Source organism: Limanda limanda, chromosome 13, assembly GCF_963576545.1.
Source record: "Limanda limanda chromosome 13, fLimLim1.1, whole genome shotgun sequence".
In the NCBI taxonomy this organism is placed as follows: domain Eukaryota; kingdom Metazoa; phylum Chordata; class Actinopteri; order Pleuronectiformes; family Pleuronectidae; genus Limanda; species Limanda limanda.
Genome location: NC_083648.1, coordinates 18461587 through 18479095, shown reverse-complemented (window position 1 = coordinate 18479095; position 17509 = coordinate 18461587).

The window sequence follows — 17509 nt, the reverse complement described above, 5'->3', positions numbered from 1 at the left end:
GTATGTTGAGCCCCGTCAAATAACTTCTGTCACTGATGGGACAGACAAAACCGATTTTTTTTTCTTCTATCTTTACTAAATATAAAACAAGGCATCATGACAAATTGATGGAAATGAAGGAGACTTCCTCTGGGGCTTAGACACTGGTGGTGGTGGTGATGACTTGTCAGGCTGTGATTCAATGAGAAAGAGCTGCTGGACCTAGATGCCGAGAAATGTGCATGTGAGTCAGGAGGCAAGAAGACGTCTTCCTGACTGAGCTTTGGACTTTGTGGGCTACATGCCAAGAGGAAAAATAAATGTAAGACCTCTGCTCTATATAACGAACAAGATATTGGCTAAAAGAAATTGTCTTGTTTTATTAATGGTTTACTTACTGTAGACAAATTATTGATCAATAATGGCACTTCCCAACTAGAATTTCAGTTTACATGTGCACTTCTGCTCAGTGGTGGAGCTCTGCAGGTGTGTGTGTGATCAGAAACTGACAAAGAGAAAATGCAGGCCACAGGAACAGAGGAGGCTTGTGTTGTGCGGGTCGATGACAAAGACTCAAAGATCATGGATTGCTTAATGCCCTTTTAATTATCATAGATTCCACATTAACATAGTCTTAACCAGCATTTACAGTAAATGAATGAATGCTTGTGATTTGCCTCAGTCTTTTGGTATCGGCTCTGAAATACTCCCACTCGAGTGAGAAGGTGTAACGTAAAGAAATCCTTTCATGGCTGAGCTTGCAGAGAAGCCCCTGCAGGTCTATGATACAAAACAATGTGTCTCATTGTAAGAGTGGAGGTGGTGGAAAATGGAGCTGACTAAGTGAGCATAATGACAGTCTCACAGTACGCCATCTTCTATTCAAGCCCTGGCACATACTGTACGCCAATCACTTGGAAAGCTTTGAAATCTGCTCAGGGCTGCTGAATGCCGGCGTGAATTGTCCACCCACACAGCAGCCAGAGCTCGGCTTCTGAAGACGCTCAGCAGACACCGACTGTCTACTGACTCACACACAGGTAGTAATGACAAAATACACGTGTGGGCGATCAAACTGATGGAAATAATGGAGAAATGATTCAGATAATTGCACTCAGTTAACATACATCTGCCGAGGCCTTTTAGTCCCCTTATATTAAAACACTTCCTTTCTTAGCTACACATTGCTGGTTATTAGAGGCTTCTAGTTCTATTTGTTATAATACAGCAGACGAAAAAAATTAAATTATGAAACCAGATTCTAAATCATTAAATCCAGATTTATTTATTTATTTCATTAACACCAACCCCCGAAATTCCTGGATACTTACCAAATGCAGGCAGTAGCAGAAAATACACATGAGTGAACGAATTCAACACGATAATAATTTTTCAATAGTTCTATCACGTTTCAGTAGTGTTGCATCATTTAAGAATCATTACCCTTTGTTTTAATAGAATAGTGTCTTTTTAAATGTACCTGTTTATTTCAGCCTATAATTCCCTTTATGTATCTGTTTGCTCTGCTTTAGTATGTTTTTGTGTTATGTGTCTCTACATATGTGTTCCTTATATTTAGGGCCCGAGCACCTACGGTGGGAGGCCCTATTGTATTTCGAAGGATTGTATTTCCCTTTTGGGCTTTTTCAGGTCCTAGACATGCTCAAATTCTAACCAAAGTTTGCAGGAAATTCAAAACCCTAAAAAGTCATTGTATTCTGGAGTAATTTGAAATGGGCATGGCAAAATGGCTCAACAGTGCCATCTAAGTAAAAGCACCTCAGTTAGCTTTCACCGATCTTCACAAAAATCGTAGCCCAGGTGTATCATGACTAGACAAAAAAAAAAGTTTTAGTGGCCATTTTGGCCGTTTTCTAAATTTTTTCTTTGACGTACTTGTCCCAGGGTTTTCATCAGATCAACTTCATATGGACATGAGTGTCATCACAACAAGATGGAGAGAAACTAAATGAAATAAGCCAAACCGCTTTTAAGTAAGGTCAGTTTGGGATATACAGTGTGAGTCTGAATTCAAGTCACTAATGGTTTGTATAAAACCACAAGAACCACTTTAAAACTGTTTCACAAAAACACCTTAGCTTATATTATCATTTTATTTGCATGTCAAATGTTTAGTTTTAGTCATTAGTGTTGGAGAGAAACTCATTTAGATTTTTGAAAATGTTTACAATTCTACAGTAAACCTATGTCTTCTAAAACTCATATAAAAAATGTATATATAATTTTTAAATCAAAAATGTTTTCGATTTAAACAGCAAGAAATGAAATGTAAATTAAGCTATTCAAGAAACTGATAGGATAAGAACATTTAAATGAGCTCTTCATATACAATAGGTTTTGTGGTGTTGATACATTTCTAATTGCATGAAAAGAAGCTTTTACCGCGTTGCTGTTTGGGAACTTTTCATTATTCGAGAATGAATGAGACAGCGATGATCAACAAACTTCCCATGTTGCCTCATTCCAGGCTCGGTGATCGTGTGTGGGAATTTGTGCTCCACTGGGAGAAATATAATGCATCACTTCATCTGACAACATTTGTCACATGGGTGACAATAGTTTTTTTTATCTCAAAGATAAGTGTGTTGCGAAATCACATCCGGCTTCAGCAGCGAGCTCTGAACTCTGCTGTCCCCTGTGGGACCAGAGCAGTGGCCATTAGCCACATGCCTCCTGAAACCGCTGTGGAGTTATTTAGACTTTACAATATGAATTTCAAATATGAATTTCCTATTTCTGTGTCATGCCAATGTTTTTGGCCTATCCGCTTCATGGGAATACAACACCCCTTATTTTCAAATCCCTAATTATTATTCTGGTATTACAAAATATATAGAAAAAAGGATAAGAAAGGACATACAAAGAAGAAAGAAAAATGAAAAGAAATTCTAAATGAACTTTACAGGATTATTACTTATTTATTTATAAATGGACTCGATGCAGACGTTTTTCTCTCTTGTCCCAGGCTTTCTCCAGGTAACTGCTAATGTACATTACTGCCAATTCAGACTTTTCACATCTTTTCTAGCTTACAAAATAGATCATTATGCTGTTTACAATAAAAAAATTCTCAATCATGAAGACAGCAAATTTTGCATCAACCTTCAGCCTTCTACCTCTAACATATAGTGTTTCCTCCAGTTTCCAAAGTCTAGAGTGGAAACAAAACAAACCTCAGTAATGCACCTGATGTAAAGCCTCAGTACTAATCACAAAGAAAACTGCCTCCTTCCCGCAGACTGAGATAAGGCAGGTTTGTGCGTTACTCTAAATGCCATCCAGTTAGATGTGTTCACACGTCAAAACATCAAAACAAATTAAAAAATGTCTTCTTCTTATCTGTTGGTCTGAAGCATCAAAGAACGACTGGGCTGTGAACTCTCTAGAATGTCTCCTCACATGACTCCAGAGCATAGAGGTTAGTAAAAGTATTTGTAAAAGACTATTCTGTCTTTCTGTCAATCAATCTCTCTCTCTCTCTCTCTCTCTCTCTCTCTCTCTCTCTCTCTCTCTCTCTCTCTCTCTCTCTCTCTCTCTCTCTCTCTCTCCCCCCCCCCCTCTCTCTCTCTCTTGCATTTACTTCAGTACTTCTGCGTTAGTCCAGCAGATGGAAGCACAGTCACATCTGTGTTGTGTCGCCTGTGATCAGTGTGTGTCAGTCGTGCAGCACCTGTTAAAGCTCCACTTCTCACTTGACATGAACATGACAACAGTCCTTTGGCTGAGTTCAGGACGGCAGAGAAACACTAACTCTGCAGAAGAAAAGAAAAGAAAACTCTGAGCCGACAGTGAAGAGTTCCGACGCAAATTGCATTCGGTCCTTACAGAAGGTTGCTTCGAGCAACACAAAGTAAAGAGACATCGGGCACCGAGCACAAATGAACCATTAAATGCAAGGCCTTAGACACACTTAGCGCTTTATGTCATATATAATAGGATTTTGTGAGTGTGCATGCCTGCGAGCTACTCAATGTGTCTTAATTTTAATACACAAACCCTTTCCTGCAGATATGAGAGATGAATAGAAACGAGCACGGGAATGCTGTTTTTGTTTCTTTCCGATCAATTCTTCCACCCTGCAGAAGCCCCTGGATGCTTTGTGTTGTGTTTGTCTTGCATCCCCCCCCCAAAGGACCACATTATCTTGTGTATTTCTACAGCAGACAACACAGGAAAATGTATATAACGCTTTCATGTGTTATCCACTGGGTGCAGCTGTGCATGTGTAAGCATATTTTATCATGTATGCCAGCATTTAGCTTTAAATAAATCCAATCATCCTCAACTGTGCCTGCGCCGCTTTCCTCTTCCCTCTGAATGTACTTGAACAAAAAGCCAAGGTGAACACTACAGCAGAATGGGCAATTCTCCGCTATGAATACATTTCAGTGCAGAAAGTTTAATACATCTTTACTATAAGGTTGCCTTCTTCTGGACCTATTTTGTCTTGCGGGATCACTGAGTGTGATTGAGACCTAATGGGAATGGATGATGGCCATAAGAGCACCTGTCTGAAGATGATAGCTCGTATCAGTATTCTCTCCGGCAATGAGAAGTGGAAATGGGGGCTGTAGTTAAGGCAATAGTGATGTCTGTCCCCTGGTCTGTGAAATGGCTCAATCTCCGAGGCCGATCCACTGTTTGATTGTTATAAATCTTTTGATATCGCATTATCTTGGCACACCCATTACCGATGATTGTGATTCTCGAGCTGGTGAGAAATGTAAAGAGACAGGAGGTATATTTTCCAAAACTTCGGTGGCCATACTTTAAATTTACAGGCTATATTGCAAAAAGAAGATCTTGTTAGTTATTTGTTTAGCCCTCGTGAACCTTTATACACTGATCAGCCACAATATAACAACAGGGAGCAGGTTTTAATGCTGCGGAGGATCACTGTAATTTCCGAAATGGAGACAAAAGCCATTGAAGTTTTGTATCTACCTTGCAAACGACTTGATTTGTCTTCTCAGTCAGAGGGAGCCATTTGGAAGGCGGCGCTCTTACACCATTAGCTGACATTTCTCAGCAGGCGACACTAAGACTTTCACTAATAATCGCCATTTTTATGCAGCAATAATTAATGAATTTATGCTGAGAGAGTGCAGCACTTAGACGACAGGAGCTTTATAGATCGCAGTGTTTTCTTGAAAGATATATCTGTTTGTTAAGAAATCCAACAATCCAACTAAAGAGGCTTTTAACTTTCACTGCTCTAATGAAAGAAATGCGAGCAAGCAGCCGCAGAGACGTCGGAGCAGGTACAATATTCACGACCACGCTGTTGTTCCGGGAGCTTTGTATATTTGCAGCATGCATAATGGAGCATTTTAATTAGAAACATTGAATATTCAAGAAACATGAAATACTGCTCTCAGTTTTAACATATTCTCATCCTGTCAGTCTGGAGCACTATAGGTTCAGGCCTCGGCAGAACACGTGACACCGGCGCTTTCGTAGCTGCCGTGATTTTGTCTCCGTGATGTATCTAAAATGTTTCCGAGCTCCTCACAGACAGAGGGCTGCTCAATTATTTGTCTCCTCGCACCCATTTTGCAGCAGGAGTTCTTAGAGTTTGATCATTATCAGATATTTTATCATCGTTAAGGGTCATTAACCATCTGCCATTGCGGTAATAAAACTTACATATAGTTCACCCCCTTAAGTCATTGCCAAGTCCTCAGTTGCCAAATTAGCATATGGTAACGGTCCTCGTGGAGGGCCGACCAAAAAGTGAGCCGCTTAATTGCGGCACAGCTTAAAGTGTCAGTTTTTTCTTTAAGCTGGAGTCAGATGAAAACTCTGGGAGGGCTCTAACGACCACACTGCTGATATAAATGTATGTTCCCTCAGCTCACTGGGGCGTCTCGCCCGCTAAGGACAGACCACTGAGGACGGACAAGGGCAGCGAGAATGAAGCAGAGCTTAAAGCTAATCGTAATCCCCCTCCACCCACTGCATGTTGGCTCTCAGAGAACTCATAGGCCAGGAGATATATATTAAAGCTTATGAAAACACAGTCAGCTCTTATCATGTTTAATTGGGAATAACATCTCACTAATAGAGGATAACATGTCTGAAGAGACCAGGGTTATACTGAAGGGGCCTCTCATGAAAATCACACACAGATGAGAGCTGTTACCTGATATGATGGGTAAAGGTGATACACAGGTCCATCATTGAAGCCACTCAATGTCTCGCATGCATTCGTACAATCATGTAATTCTTCTACAGCATTTAGTCCCAATAATCCATCTGTGAAGGATGTGCAGTTCCATAAAGATATAAAGAGCAAAAATGTCCCTTCGACTGTGTTTAGTCATTTTAGTAACTTTCTTTACACAGAAGGATGTTTTATAGTCACTAAATGTCCTTTTACAGATCCATATATTGAATTATGTGGTTACCATTGATATCTGCACTATATTTTCAATAAAAAAACAAAAAGCTTGGCTGACATGAAAGAGGAGGAGTTATTATTTGTCCTGATAGAAGAATTTGATATGACTTCCAGAGAGTCTCGGAGCTCTGCTGGAGGTCCAGAGGTTAATTTTTTTAACATGCTCAGACAAAAACAATTGATTTTGTTCCTCTGTTTAGGTTCAGGTGATTGTGATTAAATATATTATATTAAAGTTTGTACAAAAAAAGAACTAACTATTTGGTTGTTATTAGGGTTTAGATTAAAGGATTTTGGTTAAATCTGCTCTCATCAATATTTTAATGAAAAAAATTGATGTACAGTGCAAAGACTAGTGACAGACCAAAAGAGAATTATTTCATATTTCTCAACAAGGAGTTCTAGTTTTAGTGTCTTTCAGCTCATTGTTTTGATTGTATGACCCACAACTTAAAATTTAGTTTTAACCTAACAGCTCTCAGACCAAATGGCCAGCTGGTGAACATACTAAAGTATGAAGCTGCTAAAGCACTAGTTGGTGGAGAACAAAACAGAGCTATATTATTATTATTATATTATTAATAATATGAGAGTTACATTCATCAGCTGACCAGATCATTTCTAATTGTTCTGGGTGCATAAATGGGCTGTTGGTTTTAAGAGAAACTTCATAAATCTTGATGTATTGCTTCAGTGGACATAAATGGATGCAGCTTGAGGGTCATTGTGATGGTTGTTAGTTATGTGAAATGTAACAATCATTTTACAGTGATATCTTCTTCATATTTCCACACCTTCTGTGGCCCCCAAATCATTTTCTGTAGTTGAGATATTCTATGAGACTGGGATAGTGCCCAACAAATGAAATGGAAATCCTTTTTCATGATCAGGCCACTGTACAGCAGTCACCGCCAAGAAATGTGTGAGAAATGCTGCAAATGTGAGAGACATTTATTCTCAACATTCACTTAGTCCATCACTGGTTAAAACACACTATTCCTTTATCCCATCCAAACCTTCAAGTGAGACACCCAGGCCACAGAATTTAGGATATCGTTGCTCATTCACTCCATCATCTTCGGGAGCCTTTACGAGGATGACGTCTCCAGTCAGAACTGTCGCTGTCACCCTGCATGTCTTTGATGCTTTACGATCCATGAAATAGACCCAGTACATCTCTTCTCTTCTCTTCTCTTCTCTTCTCTTCTCTTCTCTTCTCTTCTCTTCTCTTCTCTTCTCTTCTCTTCTCTTCTCTTCTCTTCTCTTCTCTTCTCTTCTCTTCTCTTCTCTTCTCTTCTCTTCCCGCAGGAGATGAGTGGGCATCATAAGGAGGATGGCCATTGATGGATAGAGAGGAGACGAGGTTATCAACTCTGTCATTCCATCAGGATGACTAACGGAGTAACATCAGCAGGTACGACCATTAGAGACACTCTCATTCCTGAGCCTTGTTATCTTTCTTCACTGTCATTCTGTCACAATGGCAAAAACCTGTGCTACACACACAGTGAAGTGAATACTTCATGCTTTCATTTGATTCTTTTCAAAGATATTTCATCTTCTCTGCAGACTCGCCTTACTTCTTTTCAAGTCTACATTGTACATTCAATACAATTACAAAGTATAGGAGCTGTTTGCTCGGAGTCAGATTTATTCATACAGTCTCGCCCTTCATCATAAAAGTCGTCTGTGAGAAAGAAATCTACAGAGATGTGCCGACGTAGATCTGACGAGGAGTCAGTCGGGAAAATATATGATGGAAATCAATGTAAGAAAACAAAACACGAGGAGACAAAACAAAGGCTAATAGCACAACATGCAGCCTGACCCGCAAAACCTCCCCCCAATTTACCCAGCATGAGCGTCATGAAAAATAAAAACACAATGAAATGTTTGACAGTGGCTTCAAATAAACCTGCAGGTGTGAAATAAACCAAAAATGATGGCACTCAAACACATGTGACCTTCGGTTTATTAGGACGTGATAGTGTGGAAATGCATTTTGCCAAAGCATCCCCTCGTCTGTTAAATCCCTGCATGTTGAGAGTGAGATTTGCTACGAAATCGTTTAGTGCAGGACGACCCAATGCAGCAACCACTGAGAAACTCAGACGATTTGTCTCAATTTCCCCATCAAAGTCGTCTGAGCATCAATGCGATCCTATTAGTGGACGTGTCTGAGTGTAGATGACTTCATTGAGCCACGGAGAGAGGGGTCTGACATGTGAGTGGTGGTGGTGGTGGGGGTTTGTTGAGTAGCGAGCACGAGAGGGTGGATAGATGCGAGGTATGGTGGAGGAGACGAGCGTGTAAAAAAGACACCTGAATTGAGAATAATGAATCCAGAGAGCAGTGCAGACATCTCTTTCATCTTCAGGCAGATTTGAACTGCTCTTTCATCATCATGTGAGAAATGTGCATGCTCGGAGCGAAGATGCATTCACCTGCAGGGAAGAACACACACGTTTCACTTTCAAAGAACACTCACTTTTCCCCTCCTTCGTTATTGCTTTTCAGGTCCTGCAGTGTTTGGAAGCCGAGTGAGGAGTCATTAAAGACGTGGCACGCACCCGCTGCCAGGGACACGGGCAGGTGACAATTATTTACCCCGAAATTAGCCCTGTTATCGGGCCTGATGAATGTGTGCGGAAATTAAGGGTGAAAGCCCTGAATGGCAGTCTGGCAGCGCAGCATAACAAGGGCACAGGAGTGTTTGAAGAGTCGCTCGTGTGAGTGACAGAAAACAATGTGAGGAGCTGCAGTTTAGTTCAAAGCCGAATACATTTGAGGGAGAGGGAGTTTGGTATCTGTGATTTCTTTTGGTCTGTCGGCTGCTGGAGTCGAAGTCGAGACGCATCAACTCAGCTGTTTGTGTACGGGCAGTGCTAGCGGCATGACTTCAGGGATGGAATTGCTCGTCTGATGGTAGATCTGTGACTTTGGTCCCAGAATAAAACATCTCAACAACTAATGGGGGGAATGTAAAGACATTCATGGTTCCCAGAGCATGAATCCCATTGACTGTGGAAGTGAAATATCTCAACATCTACAAATATATTTGTACAGACCTTCATGGTTACCAGAGCATGAATCCTGGTGATTGCCTGTTTTTCATCCAGCGCCACCAGCAGGTCAACACATTTTTACTATTAAGGGAAATATCTCAACACCGACAAATCATTTTCTGACAAACATTCATGGCGCCCAGAGGATGAATCCCACTGACTATGGTTGGTGATACCCAGACCTTTCATCCGGCGCCACCAGCAGGTCAACATGTTTGCCTATCAAGTGAAATATCTCATCTATATACAGTATAATTTAGTACAGTTTTGAGACATTCTCCTGCGATAAAACACTGGGGTTGAAATTTCTACTTCTGATATCTCATGAAATTTGATTGATTTGAATGACTCTGCTCATCCCTTGACTTCTCCTCTAGCGCCCTCATCAAGTGAAATGTCTTATTTGTCCGTCTTTATGCTCATCAAATGAATGTAAACTGTACTTTGAGTTAGAATGTGGATACCTGACTTGAGCCTGTCCGGAACACTTTTGCTGTGTTCAGTAGGGTTGGGTACCGAGAACCGGTTCCAATATGGAACCAATATGGAACCAATACAATACAACCGGTACCTACCCGGACCGAAATGCAACGGAGATTCCGGTGCCTCATTTCGGTGCCTGAGCCAATCGAAGCCTGAGGTCTCCGCTCGTCCCGCCTCCTCACACTTCCGCTCCTTCCTTCACGGGAAGCGGCGGCTCCCGCCGGGCCCCCCCCCCCCCGCGGACCCCGCGGCCGCCGGTGGACAGACTCTTGTCTCCGCGCACCTCACCCCCCCCCGGGCGCATTTCCTCCGTGGCGGTGTGCCGCGACCGGCTCCGGGTCGGCTTGGAAAGGCTCGGGGCGGGAGGAACGAAGACCACGCCGAGAAATGTTTCATAACAGCGACCGCATTTTAGGGGGACGAAGGCGGGGGGCCGAAGCCTGCCTGCGAGCCCCAGCCGCGGAGGTACGGGGGTCTCTGAGTGACGGGAAAGCGACCCTCAGTCTTCATTTGGCTCAGGCACCGAAGTCAGAGTCACGAGTCAGAGTGTGTGTGTTTTGTCTTTATTTTTATTTATTTAAGTATAGTGTAAAAAAATTTTAACAGTTCGTATGTTATTCATAGTTTTAAGTTAAAAAGGGTTTTGTATTTATTTATATTTATAATCTGCTTTAAACAGTTAATATATTTGGCAATATAAAAAGCCTTTCTTAGTCAAGCATCGTTTTGTGCACTTTTTTGAAAAAAGTATCGGTTCAGGCACCGTTTAGGCACCGGTATCGTTTTAAAAGTATCGGTTAGGAACCGGTATCGGATAAAAACCAAACGATACCCATCCCTAGTGTTCAGACACAAAATTTGGAAATTATATTGTTGGCTGGGCTAAAAACTAGATTTTTTACAATGCATGTGCGTGTAATTTGGGAGAAAATCGGGCTCGAGGTGAGTTTTGGAAACATTAAAACGAATGCCTTTTGGATTTGGGTTGGATTCGGTAAACAACAGTGTGCAGGGACCATGCATTTGTGGTATTATGTGGACGTGCATCTGCATTCACCAGGAACTCCGTCTCCTGTTATTTTCCTTTCGTCTCTTTCCTGTCTCTCAAATCACCAGGAGAAGTAATCGTTTTTCACTCAAGCTGAAGCATCTTCAACTTGTGCAAATGCACCTTTGCACTAATTAACGCCCTGTGTCTATTCATGCCATTAACATATTCCCAGTGATTTTCTATGTAATGGTGTCACGTCTATAATTCACACTGCATTAAGTCTGAACACACGTTGAAATGGCGAACGTCCAAACTAACCAGAAGTTCATCTCGGCCGTACGTGGCTTTAGACTTGCTTTTTCTTTGTTTTTTTATTTTAGAAACAACAGAAAGATATTTATAAAAGGAAAAAAAAAGCCAATGATCTCATCTCTCTGCCCTTCAGGTGATCAGGACCTGGTTTGTCACTTTGTGTGTGCGTGCGTGTGTATTTGTGAGTCAGTGTGTGTAGCTTCACTAAAGCTCAGTGGCCTTAACCTGGTCCACAAGCAAAAGACGCGATGTGCCCCGACCATCTGACTGGATTTGCCGTGACCCAGTTAAGCTGAATCTTTGGCTGCAGCCGCTGTGCAGGCAACCTGGCTTTGCTTTGCAGAATCTGTCCTTAATTGAAGAGACAGCTCAGTGAGGGAAGACACAACAACTTTCAGAGGACATTTAGGTAGGTAGTTAATTTTCACTTGAGGTGGGGTTAGTCACCGGCTGAGTCATCAGGAACGTGACCTCCCTGTGCTCCAGGAACCCGGAGCCTGGGACTGGAATTACAACGACAGTCATTACAGCAACGGCAGGCATAAAAATCTAATAGGAACAATTGCTGGGTCTATTGATCCTCTTATTTATTCTGCAAGTGAGTGAGTATTCAGAGAGGTGGCTCTTGATTTCCAGACATATTCAGGCTACTTCATCCAGCTTAGGTTTTTTTAAGCTGTCCTTTGGATGTGCCAGGTTTACCTCAATAACAGGCTACAGAACTCCTGGCTGTGAGATTGCTGTTTGTCCGATTATGGCAGCTTCTGCTTTCCAACAGTCCCCACAGGCCAAAAGTGCTGATACCGAGTGCTGCTATCAGAGAACTTATTCTCTGTTAATCGCAAAACGGTCTCCAGATGCCTTTTTTTTTTCTTTTTTTGTGTGTGCGTCAGCCCCAGTTTGATTAATATGATCGGGGAGTGCTGGAAGTGCTGCCAGGCTCAGAGGTGTCACCCAACACTGCTGAATAAATGAACAGAACTAATTGTTTGTTTATGATTTGAAATATTAATAACGTTGAATATATGAGTCTGTCAGTTGAAATCACCATTTGGGCCAAATACGTGCCACGGCTGGTGCCGGCTTTAACAGTTACTGTGTCGACCACCTCGGCGTTAGGACACAAACGTTGAGGCTGCGTTAGTTAGAGTTTCGTGCAATAATGCGATTCCCTTAAGAAACAGAGAGTGTGTCCATTTATAATTAAAGCAGCTCGGGTAATGTTTGTGGGAAGTTTTGGGGGGGTAAACATTTGAGGGGGGAAACTGCAGCGGAGAGATGGCAAGATAGAGGCTTCTGCTAATGAGATGGTGAAATACTCTCCCACGGCTTACTGCACATTGCACATCGGCTGGCCTTTTAATGTATGCCATTCACACAGAAAACAAAAGAGCAATGGTATGGCACACTTACACGGCCGTGGGGGCTTTGGATACAATGCCGAGTGGCCCGGGCGATTATCACTAAGTATGATTGCACTTCAAAGATCCTCAAACTGCGAGCTTACAAGTATTCCCGAGCCACTGATTAATGGACTATTATACAGTATGTTCAGCTCTAGAGCCACTTTGAGAAAGCATCAGTTTCCATCCACAGTGGGATAATGAGTGCAGGGTCCACAAGGTTCCAGTCCACGAGCTCCCGTGTACCTGGAAATCTGAGGCGAGGGTATTTTGTTCAGATGTGGCAATGTGGAGCTCTGGTGGGTCTCATCAGGATTGCTTCTGTCTGCCTCTCTAATGCTGCCAGTTTAAGGAGGATGATGCAGAATAAGGAGACTAAATCCCAACTCCCTGGTGGTGTGAACCCCAGGCAAAGTTTTGTTTACGCTGTGAATTATCAGTGATCTGGGAGGCATTGTAAATCCTCAGCATCTCCTCTTTCATCTCCCTAAAACACCTTGATCCTTATACTGCGTCACTGCCGCTGCGGCAATAATGAGGGAGTGGAGAATTTGCAACCTTATGGTTGTATTGCGTTGTTTATTGCGTGTGTAGTTGTGTGTGGAGAGAGGGGGGAGGGGGCTTTGCCAGCAGTACTCATTATAGAAAGACTTTATGTAAATCCAAAAGGCTATCTTGTTGTTAATCTTGATGCGACCCTGAGCATTTTATTGTGCAGCACACAGCTCTCAAAATGAAATAGGATGATGCTGTTGATTATGGCTGATAGCGAGGAGCAATAGCCACGTCTGAATTATTCTGAATCATCTTATCAGTCACTTAATTTTGCTTTATCGCACGATGGACAATCCTCTGGAGTAGCAAAACAAACCGATCTATTTGTTTGCAGATGTATATGCTGAACACTTATATTCAATAGCAGTCACTGTTGGTTAGTTTTTTTGACTGCTTATGTGATTACGATTCCTCTCTGGCCACAACTGAAATTCTCTAAAAACTGAAATGATGTGTTATTTTCTAGCCTTTTCGTTTATTTTGGTAACGTCAGTCATGATTTCTCTCAAGTTATTCCCCGGTCAGATATTTGATATATCTCAAAGTTCCACTAAATGTCAGGGTCGTCACCCTGAGTCCCTGGCAGGATTTTGTCATTCAATCGGTTTCGGTTATTTTGTGCTATTATTAGTGTCAAAAGATGGTCTGCAGTTCATCCTGATTGAAAGGATTTTCCAGCCTGTCAAAAGTGAAAACCCGATGGAAAGACTTAATATTTGCTACTTCTGACATGAAAATAGGCACAAGTTACAGATGAATTACTGACACTCTGGCTTTCGTCTCAAAATGTCGGTATTGCATTAAAAAGCCATCAGTCAACCTCTGAGACAAAGCAGGGCAATCGTACGATTCGGGTTAGAGAGGCTGTTAAATATCTTCACATGCCGTGACAGCCAATTCAAACAGTGGTGTCGGATCTCATTTGGTTTGCAGGTGTCGTATTACATTGCTGGATTGGTATCACATCACTTGATGTCTACAACAGAACATAGCCACACTCTTGATTTTTCCAAATGAATGCTCCCCATGCTGATTGCACAGGGTTTCAAGGGCTCTCAGGAGACATCATTTAGAGTTAAAGAATTCTCCAGCTACCCACCCAGGTCTCTTTTAGGCAAGATACTTTTTATGACCGTGCCTGTGGACGTCCAGTTAGGCAACGCAGCAAACAAACAAATGCACATGTGGAAATGTAAAGCCAACAAAGTCCATGTGCTTTCATGATTCAACATTTAAATGTGAAACACAGGACTAAATTGAAACGCATTGATCGAAAACCGGTTTCCTGGTCCTTCGAGTGCTCCGTTGCTCTCCAGTTAGTATCCGAGCGGAGGCTCCCTCTTGTCTTGTAAATCAAGCTGTCTGGAATGTTATGACATATCGTCAGCTATTATTTCTGATGCCTCCCGTGGGGTCGTCCTCTCCATAAACTCTTCCCCTTCAATGAGCCCCTGCCTCCCATCACCAGCATGCTTGTTAAACAGACACACACATTAGTCTAACTCATGTTTCCTCCGAGGCTCGCAACACTTCCAAGCCAAAGCTCCCGCTTATCACTCAGCATCTGCCCTGTGTGTGTGTCTAGTACGTGTATGTGTCACTGAGTGTGTGTGGATATGAAGCTGCTTGACACACATTAACACTCCTTCCTGACCTCCAATACTACTACTAGTACTACCAATAATAATGTTTTGAGGTGTACTTCTTCTCTATCCTAGCATCCTGCCTTATCCACTCTGTGTGTTTGGCCCTGAACTTAATAAAAAAAAGAAAAATCATGATGAAGAAGGAATCTTGTAAAAACAAGTTGGATAACCACCTCTTTAAGGACTGTAGGGAGAGAGCAAGCTGTCCACTACCTGCACTCCTACTTCACCTCCTCTCACCAGATCAAGTCCCCCCCCCCTTACTAACCCAAAGCAGCTCCAAGCTCTGCCTCTTACCAGGAGATGATCCCATGCAGCTAGGTCGTAGCCGTTTTTCTCCACCTGAATGCCCCCATTGGATGAAAGTGGACGAGTGCCTATGCCGCTGGTTGGACTGGTCATTTCCATGTCACATGCTGTCTTTGTCTAAAAGAGGAGGCAGGGAGACTCCTCTTTCATTCCTCGACCCAGAATAAATTCATCAAGCCACCCTGTGTTGAACAGTCTTTGCCGAGCTTGACTTCAGTCGACTCAAGAGCAGATTAGCATATCTTGGATGAAAACCTTGCATCCCACCCCGGCATTTTTGTCAAGCCGCTTGATATCCCCCTAGATGTCAATCCATTACATGGAAGACCCCTGGCCCTCGTCACACACTGTACAGAACCTCTGCTTCTCTTACTCTCTGGTGTCCTTTGTTAGCAAATCCAAAACAACCTCATCTCATCCAATTCAGGCTCCTCCAGTTCTTGGTCGACTTTGGTTGAGATAACGTTCCCCAGATAGTGAGTACGAGTTCATTCGATCAATCTTTATGCCTGGAATCTGTCCTGCAGATGTCACTCCCTCCTCATCCTTTTCTGAATCCCTTGACTTGTCCATAGTTCCCTCTCAGTATGACGATCTGTTGGAGTTCTTCACATGATTGTGCAATAGACCTACTGTACCTCCTGGAGCTTCCTGACCTACCAGTTGGTAGAAACCTCTCCCATCCTAAGAAAGAAGCCATAGAGATGTAGATCAATTACGTTCTGGCTGCTCCAACTATAACGATTTTGAGTCTAAGTAAGTCCGCTCCTTGCGATTGTGGTTTAAACAGCAATACTATCAGAAGCAAATGTGCTTAGCCTCTGATCATCCTGTGTTTGAGCTTCGTCCTAGAACCACAGTTCTATGGCGAACTTGAGGAGCGTATATCATCTGGTCAGAATATGTTATGAAGTTGATTGGAAAACAGCCCTGTGTAACCAACACCCCTGCCATATCCCCTGGCTCTGGTCACATAAGATGTTCTCATCCATTTGGTTCCCCTTAATGACATCCTCATCCTCACTCCATTATATTTATCAAGTATGTCAAAGGCTGCTGAGGAATAACTTGTTTTTAAAAGCAGAGAAAAATTTTGCTCCGTTTCATTGGTTACACCGAGTGGGCAAGGGTGACTGATCCTGGACAGATCCAGGCGCCGACAGAGTGGCTAAAACCAGCTTCAGTGCCTTAATCTGTCAGCACCCGGGTTCTCCAGTGGGGGGGGGGGGGGGGCACACCTCTTGGGCACAGCCTGTCTCTCCTGAGGCAACATTACAAGTGGCCCTCTATGGATGCTGCCACTTGAGGATTTGTTTCCACTGGTACCATATGTGTGGCAGACCTCTGGTCCCACTTGTCACTGGTCACTCTCGGCTCCACATTGCACTCAAACCTTCAACTCATTCCTTGGGTAACAGTAATACATGCTATTGTAAGTTGAATTTCCGAAGCTGTGAACTTTGTGGCTCTGCACATTTATCCCAGACCAGGGACCTCGTTTCAAAACAATACAAGACAATTAAAAATGGATACCCTTGGTTTAATATTGAGCGACGACCCGCAGCTAGTTTGCACAAAATAAGTGGAAACATGCAGCAAATCTGCTCTGTCCAGTGGTATCAAAATCAGTCTGCAAGTGTAAAACTAAATATTTAATAAGATTTTTTATAATGTGTTAGCTGATAGCCACCAAAAAAACCTCAATAAAAATGTACACAATAGCTTAACTAAGCTTACCATCTACTGGACCATCTTTGTGTTTAGCATACACAGACAAACGTGGTATTGATGTTATTATCAAACTCTTGAAAGCAAATAAGCATATTTTAGTAATGTTCTTAAAATGTTGTTCAGTTGCTTTTGTGCAGTTTCCTTAATGTAGATGTGTTATATATTGAGTCCGTTGACCTCTGAAAGAAATGCAGCTGTGGACGATGCCCTCTGAATCAAAAATTCTATTTTATTTTATTTTAAATTGGGCTAAGGAAGAAGAAGGAGGTGAATTTACCCAATCAAAAACCTGCCAACTAACCAGAGCTGCTCACAACAGCCAACTCTTTCTTTCTGTCTCTCCACCAGACTTACCCCTGAGGTACACTGGACTGCTTCCAAAAACATGAGCTGCATTTTCACACCCGGATGCAAAATATTTGCTTGTTAAAAAGATTTTTTAAATCCCACCAGATGCTCACAGTTTAAACCACAGGAATTAACCCTTTACCGGGACACGGTCCAGATTCACTACCTTTCTCACACACAGTATTCTTCCTGCAGTCAATTAAAACACACAGCGCAAATTGGTAGATTGTGGCGTATCAAATGTTACAGCTGCAACATAAATTGCT